The sequence below is a fragment of the Aphis gossypii genome, chromosome 2 (genome assembly GCF_020184175.1).
Source record: "Aphis gossypii isolate Hap1 chromosome 2, ASM2018417v2, whole genome shotgun sequence".
Lineage (NCBI taxonomy): Eukaryota > Metazoa > Arthropoda > Insecta > Hemiptera > Aphididae > Aphis > Aphis gossypii.
In genome coordinates, this window is record NC_065531.1 from 72,957,661 (window position 1) to 72,965,353 (window position 7,693).

General features: G+C 26.0%; 1 long non-coding RNA gene across 1 annotated transcript; it reads right to left on the bottom strand.

Annotated features, from left to right (window-relative positions):
* Positions 1-5,548: 5,548 nt before the first annotated feature.
* On the bottom strand, positions 5,549-6,197 carry LOC126550203 (uncharacterized). The gene is made up of 3 exons (XR_007604244.1): positions 6,082-6,197; positions 5,776-5,931; positions 5,549-5,713 (listed from the first exon to the last, which is right to left on the bottom strand). It is a non-coding gene; the product is annotated as an uncharacterized LOC126550203 (long non-coding RNA).
* Between the last annotated feature and the right edge of the window lie 1,496 nt (positions 6,198-7,693).

The following is a 7,693-nucleotide window of genomic DNA, read 5'->3' on the forward strand; positions in this document are numbered from 1 at the left end:
GATCAATATTTAACTATTTTGATACTCGGTACCTATTCCTTACGATTGGATGTGATGAACGTGTATGAAACGTCTGAGCGTAAATGTTTAACGATTGCAAATAGATTTGAAACGTATCTGTAGGTACAGAACGTATTGACGTAGTAGGCAGGGAGAATGGTACAACGATCATCTTAATAATAGATTCTAAATCAGCTGTGTTACGAATTAAGTACCTACTTACTATAAATATAATATCGTTCGCCTTGAAAAAACGAGGTAGGTACCAAACATAAGGTATTAAATAGTTTTTCTGTGCGGAAATTTCGCACTACGTGCAACGTGAACACTATTTTCTTTTAGATAATTATGTTATTGTGATATTGCGAGGGACAAAACTGATTTGAATCCGCCAGAACTTATGTATAAATAGGATACGTGAGATATCCTTTTCCGCCAGAAAGGTATCATTTTAGCGGAAAATATTTATACCGGGTATCGTACGTACAGCTTTTGAACGGAAGGGCACCTACGGTAATATAGTATAGTATTTTAGTATACAACACTAGATGTTTTGGTAGAAGAAAGTTCTGACATTGCTTTATTAATAGACGAATAAAATTAACTTAAAACTAAATCACATTTATATAACCATTATCACCATATTTGTTTATTTTCGATCGTTTGCGACTATATAAGTTATACTATGTTAATATATGATAAATTATATTTTATGAAACTTAATTATAATTATTTCTAAGCCCTAAGTAACTTAAGTTTTTTTTATAATTTAACAAATTAATAAAAGTTTATGTACGTTTATATACTCAGTGGCGTATTTACAAAATGAGCGAGAGTTAGGAAATATTCCGACCCCAAGAGTAAAAAAAAAAATTATAATTTATAAGCGGTTTATTTTGGCAACCCTTAGTTTGTAAAACTATTTTATTACAATTAAGCCCCCTACCAAAAAAATAAAAATAATAATAATAATAATTGTAAATACGTCACTACTTATATATTATTTATAAAATAAAACTCAAATGGTATTTATCATAATATAATATGAATATAATAACATAAACATTATTTCATAAAACGAAATAAACACTGGTCACAAATTCGGAAATTGTAAACTATATAAAGTATAAAACTAAACTAAGAACCATACTATAATTATATATTATGCACCGCAGCAAAATATGCGCCGCACGAATTTTTTCACCCGCTTCCAGAACGAGCGAGGTTTGTGTTTAATTGTTGTTAGTGTGGGGGGCTCTGTCTCTGGCACAGGACAAGTCAATGAGGTACTACACAAAATCTCCATCGGAGCAATGCATTCGAATTCGGTCGCCATGTCATTCATTGGGATGTTCGGCATTGAATAAAATCTTGTCGATTGACCGACAAACTCAATATTCAGGCGTCTAGACGGTTCCTGCAGGACCGCGGCTGCATCGCCACCAGGTGTTGTAATCCTTATATTCGGCATGGATTTATAAAGTCGTATCATCGTCGAATCCGACAAATGATGACTTTTTAACCGATCTTTTTTCGAATTCATTATTATCAGCTCAACTATGGAGACCGCAGGAGTCGACGGCAGAATCTTTTCATATAGTAATATTATTAATATTATAGTATAATAATATAAATTATAATTAAATATATTATTGTTTTAATACTTTCAAAACAGAATAATAATTTAATGTGTTTATTGTAATACTTATACTGAAAATTTAATAAAGACTGTGAACTTTTATTCCTATACGGTATGAGATATTTATTTCAAAACTATGTACCTAGTTGACAATAGCAAAAATAGATGTTTATAGTTTTTGTAATGGAAACACATTTTTTTTTCAAACCATAATATATATGAATAATTGTATTTTTGATTCTAAACGAAATGATGAATCTATTGATTTTACACTGATGTATGTTTTTTTATGTCTGTGTACAAGCATAACTTGTCAAAATAAAGCTTCAATTATATATTATTTTATAATTAATTATTAACTTCAGTGGTGATTTCCGATAGAAAAGTGAATACGCTTGGTGTATTATATAAATTAAAAATAAGAATTATCCAATAGTTTTCAATGAAATCGACTTTTTTATATGGTTGTAACTCAAAAATAAATCACAGCAAATATTACAATTTTCACCAAATGTTTATATTAGTGTTATTTACATACAATTAAATTATAAATATCGATAAATTCTTTGACCGAGTCAAAATACTTGAAAATGAAATACAAAGTCCCTCATAAGTTATTCTTATAGTGATTCAAAAATTATAAGAATATATTATAGGCATATATTTTTTTTATTAGTGTTTGAAATTTAAATATTGACAAAAATTCGTGGAAATCATGAATATTTGCAGGTTTGCATATTTTTTTTTTTGAATTTTGTATACCTAAGTAGTTACGAGTTGAAAATTTAATAAAAGATTTTCAATAAGTTTGGCTTACAATAATTATAATAAAACTGGAATGTATGCTATTTAAAAAAATCGTATCCTTAGTTTAAATTTGTATTCACTAGTTAAATAACGACTTACTATCAAATAATATTAGACTTTTGATATAGTTAAAAAATACTAGTCGTCTTACGCTGACCATCATCTCCGCTCAGAATCGTTTTTCGTATACAATTATACCTATCATTGGATTCAAATTTAATACTACTATATATAATAGTAACCACAAGGTACTTAATATACAGCAGAGTGGTACCCACATGACCAAACTTTTTTTTTTTATTTAATTTTTTAGTAAATACTCCACTTCTTAAAAAATAATGATATATAAGTTTATTTTCAGGATGAATATAAAATATGATTAAAATTATATAATATACAGTTTTTAGTTTAAGTTTATATTAAATATGTCGAACGAAGCGTTGTTTATAACAATAATAATTATAATAACTTTATTGCAACAATAACATAATATACATATTTTACAAAACATAATAATATATACATTAATAAGAAAATTTTTAATTTACAATACTTAAGACAATTTTACAATATTGCAACACTCCCAAAAACCAAATCTTGTGCTGGAAGAGTAAGTTCTTAAAAAGGAATAAAAATAAAATAAAAATACTCTAGTAATAAACGATAAATAAAAATAAAAAATATATTATTTAACAGTGTCAAGAAACTGAATTAGACTAGAATACAAATAATATAATATAGCATGAAAAGGGGTACAAAATCTAACAACCAGCGGTTAATAAAGAAAATAATAAAATAGATAAACAATAGGTTAGTGAAATATGAGATAGGTAAACAAGACAATCTAAATCCAACTTTTTTATATATTTTTTAAAAGTAGTAAGATTTTCAAAATTGTTTAAATTAATATTAAATGAAACACATAAGTGTAAGACAATATAAAATGTACTTTTTTGACCAAAAACTTTAGTACAGTTTGGTAAGCATTTAGTATAATATTTATTTTTCCTAATAAGTGACATAAATTAATCTAGCAATTATGAGTTATATTATAATGAGTTTAATATAATATTAAACGAAAAATAAAAATAAAATATAATAATTAAATTTGACGGTCAGCTATAATGTGATTTTTTGTTTATTCCAAGTCGAAATATCTACCTTTTTCCACAATATTATACAGATATGGACTTTTTTTTTTAATGTTTTATTTGATTATAGTTAGGTTTGTTATACTATTTTACTCTTATACTAACCTTTTAACGGCTACATTATTATATCTGTATGGAAATTTGTCAATTTCGCTCAGCAGTTCCACTGTTCAGACGATATGTATCACATTATTATTTATTATTATATAAATATTCGGTTTTTTTTCTTTTCTATGCTAAACATAAAATACCTTTTTAAAATATGGTCTGAATTTATTGCACCCACTAGAATGTGTTTCAAACATTAGTGATGAAGGTTTTCTATGTTTTATTGTTTTTTTTTTATGTATATATTGTTTTTATATATGTACTTATGAGTTATTATTATAAGACGTTTTTTCAAGATCACATTTTTCTTTAGATGAAATGAATATAAAAATTATAATATCTATGTATGAATCTTTTCACTACTCACCTATTTAGTAATCACGATTAACGATGTTCTAACTTTCAATATAACATCAGAATCATAATGTATATTAATATTTGTACAATTAAAAAGTATTTTTTTTTTTTTATTTAATGATAATATTATCTCTCTTAATAAAAGTTGTGTACATTCTTTGAGATTCGTTCATTTTATTAAAGATGATTTGGTATAATAAAATGTGTTAAATATTAATTATTTATACAATTTACATAATTACAATAACAAACGAATAATCTTATATTATGTGTTAATGATCTTGTCATTAAGTAGGTAATTCATTATAATAAATATTTTGTTAAATTCATATTCAATGATAAATAATTCAGACTCTATTTCTAAAGATCTATTTTAATTTAGTAATATTCATTTTAGTAAAATAGTAGGTTAAACCAAATTTCTAATTGTTACAAACTAACAAATCGCATTATTTATTAAATGCCTACCAATTGATATAATATTTATATATACTTTTCTTGAAATTCACTTAATAATTTAAAATATCTTAGGAACCCAAGAGAAAACCCAGATTATGTTCTTATCTCCAAGTACAATAATTAGTCAACTGATTTTAACATTATAGATACATATACTACACAAAATTATAAGTTGTAAGTTTGTAGAACACACGAGGATGTGAGATAATTTTGACTGCAATTCATAAACCAAATATATCCAATTTTCTACTGAAAACCACCCTGAAATTTGAATATTGAAGTATTTTAAGCTCAAAAACGTGATGAATTTTATAAAAATTGATTAAATTCATGATCTTCACCTGCACATATCAGACACAGTGAGGACTATAATAACACAATAAACGATTTATAGTAGGATTAGCGTATCATTCACTGAGGAATAGCTATTTAGTTGACTTTGATACTTGTGTACCTACACGGAAAAAAATATGTAGTTGATGTTACTAGAATTGTAATAATTTTAACTATATTTTATAGTTATATATAGGACAGCTATTATATTAGTTAATAATACTACATTATTATAGTTATCCTATTATAGCTATGGTAACTATAATATAGTAATGTCAACTAAAACATTATAGTAATTTTTTAGTACTGAATACTAAATGTTGTAGTTAGTCAACATAAATTGTATAGTAGCTTCTACTATACAATTTAGTTAGCAATACTTAATCTTTAAAACCCTTAGTTCTGAATACTAAACGTTTTAGTTAATTAACATAAATTTTTTAGTAGCTTCTATTATACAATTTAGTTAGCAATACTTAATCTTTAAAACCCTTAGTTCTGAATACTAAACGTTTTAGTTAATTAACATAAATTTTTTAGTAGCTTCTATTATACAATTTAGTTAGCAATACTTAATTATTAAAGACCTTAGTACTAAATACTAAACATTTTATAGTAGATTGTACTATATTAATTAAATAATTGAAAATGTATACAATTATATTTCAATAAATAAAATAAATAAAGTCAGAGATAAATGTAAGAATATATTTTATTGTTATTTAATTACAATTAGGTAATACAAATGATATACTTTATACTTATTATGTTCTAATTCATCTGATAATACAACATCTAAGTTATCCCAATCAATTACTGAATGTTGAGTCATAACTGATGAATTTTCCTCTGGTAAATTCTATATTATAAAAAAAATTATGGATTATAACTACTTAAATACAAGATCATACAAATTCTTACTCTTTCTGTTTTTAATTTTTTCAAATGTTTTAAAAACTTAGAGCGCTGACCCATTTTTGGGAATAACTGTTCAACCATAGTTTCAGTAAGATCAAGTAAAGCTATTTCATCATATTTTCTGTGAATAAATCCATAGTGGGTAGTCAAGCTTTTAACCTTAAAAAATTAATTTGAATTTTATTGTTTACAATGGTAAATGATGTAATTTTGCGACAACAAATATCAACTTTACGACCATCTTTAAAAATTTATACTATTATAGTAATTAAACAAAAATTATATATAGGTAGGTATATTTATACTTACATGTATACAAATGACAGCAAAAACGTATTGATGACAGTTGACAAATTCACAAGTGACAATTGACAAATTAAAACTTAACACTTAAGAAAATTTAAATTTCAAATGACGCAATGACGATGACGGACACGGAAAAAAACAGTAAAAGAAAAAGCCGATTTTCGATCACTCAGTTACTGCCATAGAGGTAAAAAACCCGAAATAGGTAAAAATAAAAGTAACAGTGTAACCACGAGCCATTGTCCAGTGTGACCGGCACCCGTTGTCAGGTGTAATATTGGGATAATTACTATAATAATTTAAGCAATAATAAAATACTAAAATCTTTTAGTTGAAATTACCAAAATATAGGTAAAAAAACTAAAAATATTCAACTATAATTTTATAGTTAGGCTTACCATCTAAAGTTAGTATTTCTTATTATAATTTAGTCAAATTAACTAAATATTTTTCAACTAAAATATTTTAGTACATATTTTTTTCCGTGTATCATTTTGTTTGATAAGATGACGAATTGAGGTTACTTGGTTCAAGTTCAACGATGGACATTCAAAATATTTTTTGTCGCACATTTTCCTTTCGATTTATCTATTTAATAAAAAGTCATCTGCCTAAGTAGAAGGATTACGAACGGTGAGTCTGTTTGGTCCGTTTTATTTAAGTACCTATAATATTATACTGTTATGAAACTATATAGTATGATTTCTTGTGCTAAAATTTAAAAAAAAATGCATTTAATCCAAATGCGTATAAATGATGTATGAGACCTATTTCCAATGCGTAACTTTTATCGCCTGGACGGTCATTATCGAGACTTTATTAGATATTATAATATAGTTTCTTCAGTTTGTAGCAAATCTTGCAAATCCGAGTCGAGTAAAGTTTATAAGTTCAAGTTTTGAAGTTCGTATATACGCGCGAGCAACCAGCTTTTGCAGAACCTAACTTTCGCCAAACAATATCCAACTCGAGTGCAGACAAACATCACATGGGATTTCAATCATCGAATTTAGTGTATTAGGTAGGTATATATTGTATATGTACGCGACTATATCAAAATCATATTCAATAATATACAGCACGTCGAAGCGCCAACTATTCGTGCTGCAGTAAAATGATAATAATATTATGACGAGGCGGAATAACTAATATTATTGAAACACGATATTATAATCTATTTAAGATAATAGAATTGCAGGTATCATTAGATCAGTGATTCCTATACTTTTTATCTTTGCCGGCCACTTATAAAAATTAAAAATATGCAGATGCCCCCCTATACCATAAAAAAAAATGTATTGGTACATAAATAAGCAATAACAAATTAATTAAGCTTGTAACTTTCATCGCCCCCCCCCTAAATAGCCTAAGGAGGCGATATTGCCCACTTTGGGAAACGTTGCATAAATTATTAGGTATAATTACCTATTTTTTTACACGACAAAACAAGTTTATTGTATTATTACAGCCATATCATATGCATATTATGCCTAACTATCTTACATTATAATATTATCCACGCAATAAATATGTAAATCATATAAATATAGCTGCTAAACCATAATCCCCGTACTGCACGCACATACTTACATGTATATATATATATAGGTATAGT